Here is a 12600-nt window from a genome sequence, read left to right as displayed (position 1 = left end):
AGTGAAAGTGCAACATTTGCCAGAGTCCTCATGAAGAAATCATGATAATTGACAGGAATGCCATGAATGATGTTGAAAACCAGATTCTTCATGATGCCAACAATTTCCTCATCAGATGAGTCGTGGCCTTTGATTGGACTCATAGTCTTCGTCAGAATGCGATAGAATGTCCTTGGTACATACTGCAATTCCTTCACAAGGAATTTTGTCCTTGAGGCTTGACCTGGTTTGAATGGCTTCATCAGCACTTGCATATAGTGATCAGTAAGCTCAGGTTCATGGTACATGCAACGAGCTCCTTCAGGTGAAGAACTGATGGGCAGGGCGTGAAGTAATTCAGTGGCCGGTGCCTTATAGTGAGTATTTTCAGTCATCCAGTCCAAAACCCAGGAGTTCACATTGTCAGGATCTCCTATGATGTGCAAAGTTGCGTAGAATTGAAGAATGAGTTCTTCATTCCAATCGACTATGTCTGTGCAAAAGTTGAGGAGGCCTGTCTCATGAAGCACACTGAGGACAGGAGTGAAGCATGGCAGTAATTCCATGTCCACATGAGGAATGTGCTCGTGGTCGAAGACTTTGTCCTTGTCGAAGAGCAGTGAAGAATAGAAGTTGGCCTGGCTGGCGGTCCAGAACTGCTTCCTTCTAAGATGAGTAGAATCATAGGGATTGTAGTCAGTGAAGAACACGTGCTCGCCAAAGAAATCATCAGCCTTGAATTTCTGCTTCTTTGAGAATGCATCCTTTGGCTTGGGCTGAGGAGTGTCAGTCAATTGCATTATCACCTCAGGAATCGCAATCTCAGGTTCTTCAGGTTGAGGAATTTCAGCTTCTACTCCAGTGACAGCCTGGGTCTTCAATTCTTCATGTACATTTTCTTCAGCACTAGTGGCTGGAATTTCTTCATGGACAGATGGGGTTGCACGAGGTTCTTCAGATCCCATTTGTACTTCAGTAGCAACAGGGGACTGAGGAATTTGCTGTAAAGGTGTGAAGAGTGGAGAGTTGGGGTGCTGACTTTCCCAAAAGTCATCATTCATCACTCATGTGGTACAGCCAATGTCCACGTCTTCATCTTCTATTTCTTCAACGCCGGCCTCTTCAGCAGTAAACTGAGGCATAGGCGAGGAAACAGCTGGAGTTGAAGGGATTTCATCCACTTCAATTTCTTCATCCATCTGCTCTGACGAAGCAGCAGAAGGATTTTCTTCATCAGATCCGCTAGGGATCACATATTCTTCATCAAAAGGAACAAGGTCCTTTGATGGCATGGTTGAGATCGGAACAGCATCAATGGGGTTTGCAACTGAGCTGGTCAATTTCTTCATCTTCTTCGGAGCTGAAGAATCTGATGAAGCTGATGCTTTCCTTTTCTTCACTGTTGCACGCTCTGCAGCCTTGGTCTTCTTCACATCTGATGCAGATGGAAGAATTGGAGTTGGGGTAGGCGCAGGAGGAGCAGAGGAATGTGGTTGATTTTCTTCAGGCACAACTGATGCAGTTGCCCTGACCTCTTCATTTTCTTCAGGCACACCACTAGTGGATGCCCTGGTAACTTCATCAGCGACTGGAATGCAGTCATCAGCCCTAGAACTCACATTTTCTTCATCAGCCTGAATGTCATCAGTGGTGCTGGCATGTTCTTCAGTTGGCTGAGCAGATGCTTCAGTCTGAGGAATTTCTTGTTGCGATGGGGCTGCAACACTGGAGGTGAACTTCTCAGTCAATTTAACAAACATGACCTTGGCTCCTTGCCAATCAGCATAGTAAGCATTGAAATCATCGCTGAGGACTTTGATTTCAGACTGAATCTTCACAAGATCATCAGTTGTCATATAGACAACGTTGTTCTTCAGGAATTTCTCCTTCTTGTACTGCGCTTTCTTGATCTGCCTGGCCTTCTCAAATTTCCATTTCTCTTCTTGGATGAAGGCAGTCAGCATATGATTTTGGCCAGGAGTCAGCTTGAAGTCAGGCATAGGAGTGTTTGGGTCCTTGTGCCAGAGATCAATGTAATCGAGGATCAACTTTGGATCCAAAAGCAGAGGCACATTTGTGCCCTTGGCTCTAGCGGCCCTGACTTGCCTATCTCTGATGATTTCAGCAAGTTCTTCATCATCACCTTCGTCTTCTTCAGACGGCACTTGGAAGGCGACCTGCTTCTTGTGAGGACTTGGGCGAGAACCTCGTCCAGCTGTGGTCTTTGTCTTCAGCAGAGAGAGTCCTGTTGAAGAATTGGGAGCAGCTGAGGAACTAGCTGAAGCTCCTGAGGCAATAGAGATCCCTGTAGTCCTTTGGCACGTGGCAAGATGCACAGGTGCTGAGGATTTGGTCGGAGCAGCTGAGGACTTATGCAGGAGCAGCGTGAGGAATTGGCCGTGAGGACTTTGAGGATTCTGGCCGTGAGGGCATTGCTGAGGAACTTGGCCTTGAGGGCATTGAAGGTGACGCACTTGGCTTACGCGCAGGCTTCTTTGCCATGGATTTCTTCGGCTTGACAGAGGCCTCAGCGGCAGCAGTAGCAGCAGCAGAGTCTTCATTGAATTTCCTCACTGCTTCTCTGGCTTGTCTAGCCAGCTTGGCCTGGCGCTTGGCCCATTCATCAGGATAATCCTCACCATGCTTGAGGCTGGTGGGATCAGCTTCTTGGCCAGGTGCCAACGGAGGTCTTGGGCATGGAGGATTGAGTGCGAATTTCTTCATGTACTTGGGAGGCACATACCTGTACTCCCTCCACTCTCTTGCCCATCTCCTCTCTATCTTCTGAATGCGCACCTTGCGCTGATTTTTATCTTCCTCAGGGGGTGTGCAGTACCCAGCATAGATGTCCTCAGGGATTTCAAATGCAGTGTGGACCTCAGGCCTCTTTCCTCCTTTCTGTGGCTTCTTTCCATCATCCATTTTCTTCAGATGAGGAATTTGAACAATTGAATTCTCTGAATAAGTATGCAACTTTTCTTCGAGGAATGCTGCAAATGAGTTAAGTTGATGAGAACCTAGAGATTCCGCAGCGGACATGAGTACCTGTGAACAGAGTATAGTTGTGAGGAATTTGGAGAGGTCAATGCGTTCTCAGAAGGTTTTTCAAAAAGAACAAGTTTGAGGAATTTGACCAGATGAGTCTTGAAGAATTTCACTAAGCGTTCTTTGTCTTAGGTTCTAGAGTTGTATAGATCGAAGATCCACACAATTGAGGAATCTTGAAGAAAAATTATTGCTTAGAGAAATGAATCAAGAACAGATGACATGTGAGGTGTTTAGTGTGTGAAGAATTGAAGAATAAACACCTTCGAAGATTTTGTAGAAATAATTTGAATCAAAGAGGGCAGTAAAAGTAACTTTTAATTGCCATGGACAAAGAACACGACGAACTGTGAGGTAGAGATGAGAAGTTCGTCTGTGCATATCTTCCACGCCCTAACTCGGCGGAGGAAGACGGCTGCGGCGGCGGCGGAGTGAAGATTTCCGCGGCCGGCACGAGGGTTTGAGAAGCTCGAGCTGGAGAGAGGTCGAGCGGAGTAAAGGAAGTGAGGAAGGGGAGAGGGGTATTTATAGCCACGGTGAAAAACTGTTCGCCCAAAGATTTTGGACGAACGTGCCCCTAACCCTTCTCATTCGCTTGACATGTGTCACCCACGTACTCAGAAGTGGAGATCGTGTTAGATCGTGGGTGAATAGATAAGTATTTCGTGGGATGCGGAACGGTTTGAGCGGAAAAGCCGAAATTTTGGATAAGTTAAGTTGAAAGTTCCGTTCGCAAATTCTTCAGCTGACAAGGACATAGTGAAGATTTTGAACGAGTTTCAAATACAACGCACATGAAGAATTTGTGAATAGATTGGGTTGAGTATAGCATAGAGGGTGAAGGGTCCGATCACATTCACTTAGCAGAAAAACCAACTTGAAGAATTAGCCATAAGTGAATGCTATAGAGGACATAAACATATATATATATAGCCAATGAAGAAAAACGACGAAAACAGTGAAGACAATGCAAAGTTGAAGAAAATGAACAACTGAGGAATTTCACTGAGGAAAAACTCAAATTGAAGATTTTCAACTTTTGGTGGTGGCGTGACCCACCGTATAAGAATGATGATTTCAGACACCGCGTACAATTGTCGTAGGGTTCTGAGAATTAAATTCTTCGTTAATTTCTTCACACTTAGAGTGTTATTCTTCATTGATTGAAGAAAAACTTTTCTTCATGTGTTGCACATCTAAGTCATCAATTTTGCGTAAGTGTTAGGATGAGTGTCCTTTTCAAAGAACATTCAAAGATTCTAAGATATTTAGCTCACACCGCAACTTGCTAAATCTCTTATCATCTAAGGGCTTTGTGAAGATATCGGCTAGCTATTCTTCAGTCTTCACATGCTCAATAGAAATGTCGCCCTTCAACACATGATCACGAAGAAAATGATGACGAATCTAAATGTGCTTTGTCTTCGAGTGCTGAACTGGGTTGTGAGCAATCTTGATGGCACTCTCATTGTCACAGTAGAGAGGCACATTCTTCATCTTGACGCCGTAGTCCTTGAGAGTTTGCTTCATCCACAGCAATTGAGCACAGCAAGAACCAGCATCAATGTACTCAGCTTCAGCAGTAGACAGTGATACGGAGTTCTGTTTCTTTGAGGACGAACAGACCAAAGATTGTCCGAGGAAATGACATGTACCAGATGTTGACTTGCGATCCACACGATCACCAGCATAGTCAGAGTCAGAATATCCAATGAGATCAAAAGCCGAGCCCTTGGGGTACCATAATCCAAGTGTTGGTGTGTGAGCTACATATAGAAGAATATGCTTCATAGCCTTATGGTGTGATTCCTTCGGTGTAGCTTGAAATCGGGCACACATGCAAAAACTAAGCATAATATCTGGCCTAGATGCACATAAATACAATAAAGAACCTGTAACACCCACGATGCGGCTATATCTCCCACGTGTCGAGGCACGACTTAGAGGCATAACCGCATTGTGGTTTTGTCGCAAGAAGGGTCATCTTCACACAATCCCATGTAATGAACAAGAATGGGATAAAGAGTTGGCTTACAATCGACACTTCACACAATAGATAAATAAATCATACATCAATCAGAGTACACACATAGGTCCGACTACGGAACCAAAAGAAAAGAAGACAACCCCAAATACTAGATCCCTGATCGTCCCAACTGGGCTCCACTACTGATCATCAGGAAATGAAACATAGTAATGGCCAAGGTCCTCATCGAACTCCCACTTGAGTTCGGTAGCATCGCCTGCACTGGTATCATCGGCACCTGCAACTGTTTTGGTAGAATCTGTGAGTCACGAGGACTCAGCAATCTCACACCCGCGAGATCAAGACTATTTAAGCTTAAGGGTAGGGAAGGGGTAGTGAGGTGGAGCTGCAGCAAGCACTAAGCATATATGGTGGCTAACATACGCAAATAAGAGCGAGAAGAGAAGCAACGGAACGGTCGTGAAGCTAGCAATGATCAAGAAGTGATCCTGAACTCCTACTTACGTCAAACATAACCCAAAAACCGTGTTCACTTCCCGGACTCCGCCGAAAAGAGACCATCACGGTATTTTAGTTTAGTCAAGTGACAAATTCTCTACAATCGGACATTAACAAATTCCCATCTGCCACATAACCGCGGGCACGGCTTTCGAAAGATAATACCCTGCAGGGGTGTCCCAACTTAGCCCATTATAAGCTCTCACGGTCAACGAAGCATATTCCTTCTCCCGGGAAGACCCGATCAGTCTCGGAATCCCGGTTTACAGGACATTTCGACAATGGTAAAACAAGACCAGCAAGACCACCCGAATGTGCCGACAAATCCCGATAGGAGCTACACATATCTCGTTCTTAGGGCACACCGGATGAGCAGTCCGTACAACTAAAACCAGGCCTCAAGTTTCCCCGAGGTGGCGCTGCAAAGGGCTCTAGTTTGGACCAACACTCGGAGGAGCACTGGCCCCGGGGGGGTTAAAATAAAGATGACCCTTGAGTCTGCAGAACCCAAGGGAAAAAGTCTTAGGTGGCAAATGTTAAAACCAAGGTTGGGCCTTGCTGGAGGAGTTTTATTCAAGGCGAACTGTCAAGGGGGTCCCATAAATCACCCAACCGCGTAAGGAACGCAAAATCAAGGAACATAACACCGGTATGACGGAAACTAGGGCGGCAAGAGTGGAACAAAACACCAGGCATAAGGCCGAGCCTTCCACTCTTTACCAAGTATATACATGCATTAATTAAGATAAGAGATATTGTGATATCCCAACATATCCATGTTCCAACATGGAACAAACTTCATCTTCACCTGCAACTATCAACGCTATAAGAGGGGCTGAGCAAAAGCGGTAACATAGCCAAACAACGGTTTGCTAGGAAAGGTGGGTTAGAGGCGTGACATGGCAATATGGGAGGCATGATATAGCAAGTGGTAGGTAGCGTGACATAGCAATAGAGTAAACAACTAGCAAGCAAAGATAGAAGTGATTTCGAGGGTATGGTCATCTTGCCTGAAATCCCGCTAGGAAGAAGAACGAGTTCATGAAGAAGACAAACGGACGTAGTCAAACGAATCCTCACAACTCCGGAACGAAACCGAAGCTAACGAGAGAAGCAAACCGGAAAGAAGCAAACAACATGGTAAACAACCATCACAGAAACATGGCATGATGCGCAACCAAGTATGATGCATGTCCGGTTTAATGAGGCATGGAATGGCAAGGTGCACAAACAATACAACAAATTAAGTGGAGCTCAATATGCAACGACTTGCATACTGACGAAACACCACATTCAAGTTATTTAGTTTGCTCTCGGTTATGTACCCAACAATATTAAATGTTGATTAACATGGCAAGAGGTGAGGCATAAGAAAACTACCTATCTAGGCAAGTTTAAATGAGGCCGGAACAACAAACAACAATTCCGGAAAATCCCCATATGCATATTTCGAATTTGCTACTGTTCTGCCCTAAACACAATTTTAATTTTGTTAAACAGCAAAAAAAGTGCACCATGTTAAACTAGGCATTTTTCTACCCCATTTACATCTAAAGTTTATTTAACTCCGAGCTATGGTTATTTAGTTATGAAATAAATCATTTTAACATGGCATTTATACAAATTAATGCAAACATATTTTTAAACATTGTAAACATGGTTGAAAGTTCAAGATTATAAAAGTAGAGGAAAATCTGAGCATTTTACATATATAATGTTTTTACAAATGATGCATGGTTATAAAGTTATTAGATGCATGAACATTAGGGGTTTTTCTGTAAAACTGCGCTCTCTGGAATAATAGACAAATTTGTCCAGAGCAGAAAAAAACGTATCGGGCCGAACCTGACTGCACTGTTGGGCCAACAGAGATGGGCTGGGCTATGCTCACATTGGGCCGGCTGTAGAGGCGCTGGGTCTTGGCGTGCTGGACGCGACCCAGGCGCGGGTCACCGCGCGGCGGCAGCGTGCACTCGTCGTCCTGCTCGTGCAGGAGCGAAGCAAGGAGGTGGGGCGCGATGAGGGACTTGACGAGGAGGCGACCTCCGGCGACAAGTGGGTGGCGGGGACGACGGGATCCGGCGGTGGGACGGCGACCCGGCGAGAACTAAGGCGAGGCAGGGGTCGGGGCGGGCCTCGTCCTCCTTCTCGAAGCAGAGGATCCAGGGGAAGCAGAGGTCGGCAGGGAGGGATGCAGGGTCGCGAGGCAGCGGCGCTCGGGTAGACGGGAGGAGCGGGCACGAGGGCTTCCCTCCCTGGAACGAGGCGGAGGCGACGGGAACCTCCAGGAGATCGGGGCGGCAGGCTCCTGCAAAACGGCGGCGTCGCGACACCATCAGAGAGAGCGAGAGAGAAGAAGTGGAGGAAGGAAGGAGAGGGGAGACGGGGCTGGTCCTGCTGGTATTGCTCCGGCGAGGGGCAATGGGTGGTGATGGAGCTCCGACATGGAGCTGCTGCTACGCGGGTGGCCGGCGGCCATCGGCGCAAGGAGGAGCATGGAGGAGCTCCTCTCCTCCGGATCGAATAGGAAGGAGAAGGCAGCGGGGCACTTGTCTCTGACGAGGCCGGTCGAAGACGTCGGGCTCACGCAGGGGAGCTCGGGCTCCTGGATCGAGAGGGGCGCGGGAAATCGGGCGCCGTGGTGCTTTGCTCCCCGGCGAGCTCAAGCGAGGCAAGGGGATCCACGGGCGCGAGGAGAAGAAGAGGAGGCCGAGGCAGGGAACGACGAGGTGGTGGCTACTCCTGGGATCGAGTGTGGACGAGGGAAGCAGGGGAGACCACGGTGCCTTCGGGATTGGGCGGAGGAGGAAAACGAGGAGAAGGGGATCTGGGAGGATCCCGAGGAAGAAGGGAGTTGGTCGGCTGGCGACGGCTAGGAGGATGGATGGGAAATTGCTCCTAAAATTTAGGGTTAGGGTCTAGTTTATATAGCAAGGGGATTAGGGCAGGGTTAATTTGTATCCTCCGATCATAATCGGGCGGTTGAGAAAAATAAGCTAGGAGAGTCCACAAAGAAAACGGTGATGTTTTATAGATGTTTGGAGATGATCCGAACCCATCGGTAGCGATAGTCCGGGTTGGGTTCGGGGGCAAGTTTCGGATGCGCACAAGAGGTTTGACGAAAGGCCAAGGAGACATGGGGGTTTTACGGCCTCAAAGAAGAGAGAGAAGAGAGCGGTCCAGTTGATATGACAGGTCAACAGAGACAAGGGAGAAGCGGCAACTGCGAACGACTACAGGTTTTATGAAACCATGCGGATGCAATGCGGATGATGCGATGATGAATGCAACAAACAAATAAATCACACGACGAAACTCGAAAAACTTGGAAGGCGTCTGGAGCGTCGGTCTCGGGGCGTTACAGAACCACTCATGGAGCAGTATACCTTTTGATCGAAGTCAATACCATTTTCATCAGTGCACATATGGCCATTTGTGGGCATCGGAATTTTGATGCCTTTGCAATCTTGCATGCCGAATTTCCTCAGTACATCCTTGAGGTATTTCTCCTGAGATATGAATATGCCATTGTGTTGTTGATGAATTTGAAGACCTAAGAAGAATTTCAATTCTCCCATCATAGACATTTGATATTCTTCACTCATCATATAGGCAAATTCATCACTATAATGTTGGCCAGTACAGCCAAAGATAATATCATCAACATATATTTGGCACACAAACAATTCACCATATAAGATTTAGTGAAAAGAGTAGGGTCGAGTGAACCGGGTTTGAAGCCTTTCTCCATGAGGAATTCCTTCGTATCATACCATGCCCGAGGGGCCTGCTTGAGGCCATAGAGGGCCTTATTGAGTCTAAAGACTTTGTCAGGATGCTTTGGATCTTCAAAACCTGGGGGTTGAGCAACATATACTTCTTCCTCAAGCTTACCATTGAGGAATGCACTTTTCACGTCCATTTGATATAAAGTGATATCATGATGGTTAGCATAAGCAAGTAATATGCGAATAGCTTCAAGTCTAGCAACAGGTGCAAATGTTTCATCGAAATCAATTCTTCAACCTGTGTGTAGCCTTGAGCTACAAGCCGTGCCTTATTCCTCACCACAAGGCCATTTTCATCTTGCTTGTTGCGGTAGATCCACTTTGTGCCAATAATATTGTGCTTGCGAGGATCTGGACGTTTAACCAGTTCCCAGACGTTGTTGAGCTCGAATTGATGTAATTCTTCTTGCATGGCCTGAATCCACTCAGGCTCCAGAAATGCTTCATCTACCTTAGTGGACTCTGTGATAGAGACAAAATCATAGTGCCCACAAAAGTTAGATAAATGTGAAGCTTGTGAGCGTGTGAGAGGACCTGGTGCTTCAATGTCCTCGATGATCTTTTCAACTTGCACTTCTTTTGCAACGCGAGGATGAGCTGGTTGTCGTCGAGGAATTTGATCAGCATTTTCTTCAGCACCATTTTCTTCAGCATTTTCTTTAGGTGCATTAGCTCGACGTTCTTCACGTTCTGGAATGAATTCTTCAGCAGATTCTTCGGTAGGAATGACATCCTCAGTAGCCTTGAACTTGATAGTTTCCTCAGGTGCTGGTTCATCCATCATAGAGGGTAGGTGCTCTCTTTGAGAGCCATTGGTTTCATCGAACCGCACATCTACAGTTTCAACAACCTTGTGAAGAACGTTGTTGAAGACTCTGTAGGTGTGCGAGTCCTTTCCGTAACCAAGCATAAAACCTTCATGTGCTTTTGGTGCAAATTTAGCATTGTGATGAGGATCTCTAATCCAACATTTAGCACCAAAGACTTTGAAATAACTCACATTGGGTTTCTTGTCAGTGAGGAGTTCATAGGCAGTCTTCTTGAAGAATTTGTGAAGATATACCCTGTTGATGATGTGGCACGCAATATAAATTTCCTCAATCCAGAAGTGACGAGGCGTCTTGTACTCATCAAGCATAGTGCAAGCCATCTGAACAAGAGTTCTGTTCTTGCGCTCCACGACACCATTCTGCTGAGGAGTGTAAGGAGCAGATAACTCATGAGTAATACCAAGTTCATCAAGATAGTCATCAAGACCAGAATTCTTGAACTCAGTTCAATTGTCACTTCTGATGTTCTTGATTTTCACACCGAAGTTGGTTGAAGCCCTCGAGGAAAATCGTTTGAAGACTTCCTGCACTTCATGTTTGTAAGTGACAATATGTACCCAAGTGTAACGAGAGTAATCATCAACAATAACAAAGCCATAGAGAGATGCATCATTTGTGACTGCTTTGTAATGGTTAGGACCGAAGAGATCCATATGAAGCAATTCAAATGGTCGAGTAGTGGTCATGATAGTCTTTGTTGGATGCTTAGCCTTGGGCATCTTTCCAGCTTCACAGGCTCCGCATAAGTGATCCTTGAGGAATTTGACATTCTCAATGCCAATGACGTGCTTCTTCTTCGCAAGCATGTGCAAATTCCTCATGCCTGCATGACCAAGTCGTCGATGCCATAGCCAGCCTTCTGAAGCTTTTGCAAGTAGGCACACGGCTGGTTGTGGTCCTGTAGAGAAATCAACAATATACAAGTCTCCTCTCCTAAAGCCTTCGAAGACTTTGGAATTGTCAGCTTCCATAACCACAACGCAACGCTACTTGCCAAAGACAACAACCATATCAAGATCGCAAAGCATTAAGACAGACATGAGGTTGTATCCTAAGGACTCGACAAGCATGACTTTGTCCATGTGTCGATCCTTTGTGATCGCAACCTTACCTAGACCCAATACCTGACTTTTGCCTTTGTCAGTGAAGATGATATGCTTCAGATGTGATGGTGATAAGGGAGCATCCATCAATAGATTCTTGTCACCAGTCATGTGATTTGTACATCCACTATCGAGGACCCACTCAGTGGCTTTGGGTTGATCATCCTGCAGGAATTAGTGCAGCTTACGAACTTCATATACTTCATCAGTGAAGAATATGACATCACAATTCATCAGACCAATTTCATCAAGCAATGAAACAGTTAAAACAGTATGAGGACGTGAGAAATGAAAGTTCATTTCTTCATGATTAGCATGCGTCCTTTCAGGCACTTTTCAGGTCTCCAGCAAATTCTTCAGACGTTTGAGCATGTCTGGAGACCTGACCCTGCATAAGAGATTAGTCCTTTTTCTTCACCACCCACATCTGAAGGGGTGGCAAAGAGTTCATCACTCTGCGAGCTCCATGCGAGAAAGGTGGCATAGAAGCCAATCCATTTCGTTTCACATAAGAGGAGTTAGGGTAAGCATATGAATAAGCAGAGAAATTCTTCGAGGACTTATGAACATAATGATTAGAAGAATAATGCTCATATTCATAGCCCTTAGCTCTTCCCTGCGAAACATAGTTGTTAGCACGATGATGTTCATATGAGGACTTTGATCCTTTTGAGGAATATGATCCACGTGAGGAATTCGATCCGTATGAGGACTGGGATCCATATGAAGAATTTGGTCCATATGAAGAATTTGATCTGGGGTTCCTATTCTTCACAGGTGGTGTCATGAGGACATTCACCTGAAGACTTTCAAGGCACCTTTTGGGAACCCAGATTTTCTTCATAGGAGAACCGTTCCTGCAATTAGTGCCAACATATCTAGCAAATACTTCACCATTCTGATTTTTAAACAGTTTATAGTTGGAGTCAAATGACTCATCCGAAGAATGAGAAGATTCACATGTAAAGCCAGATAAATTAGATGGATCAACTGGAGGTCCCTTTGCAGCAACCCATGAGGTTTTGGGGTACTGCTCAGGCTTCCAATATGTACCATCAGCATTGAGTTTCCTCTCAAAGGCAATACCCTCTTTCCTAGGGTTCCTGTTGAGGATCTGCTTTTTAAGCACATCACAAAGAGTCTGATGCCCTTTGAGGCTTTTGTACATGGCTGTCATGTACAATTCCTTCAGCCCTGCATCATCGGTGATACTAGCAATGTCCTCAGATGAGGAATTAGTGATAGAAGAGACAATTGAAGAATTTGTAGCATTAGAAGCATTTGAACATTCAGGTGAAGAATTAGCAGATTCATGTTCAATGCATTTCAAACATGGAGGAACAAATTCTTCCTGAGCAGCGCTGATTCGT

This window comes from Triticum aestivum, chromosome 5D (assembly GCF_018294505.1).
Source record: "Triticum aestivum cultivar Chinese Spring chromosome 5D, IWGSC CS RefSeq v2.1, whole genome shotgun sequence".
Lineage (NCBI taxonomy): Eukaryota > Viridiplantae > Streptophyta > Magnoliopsida > Poales > Poaceae > Triticum > Triticum aestivum.
This window is presented reverse-complemented; position numbering follows the sequence as displayed.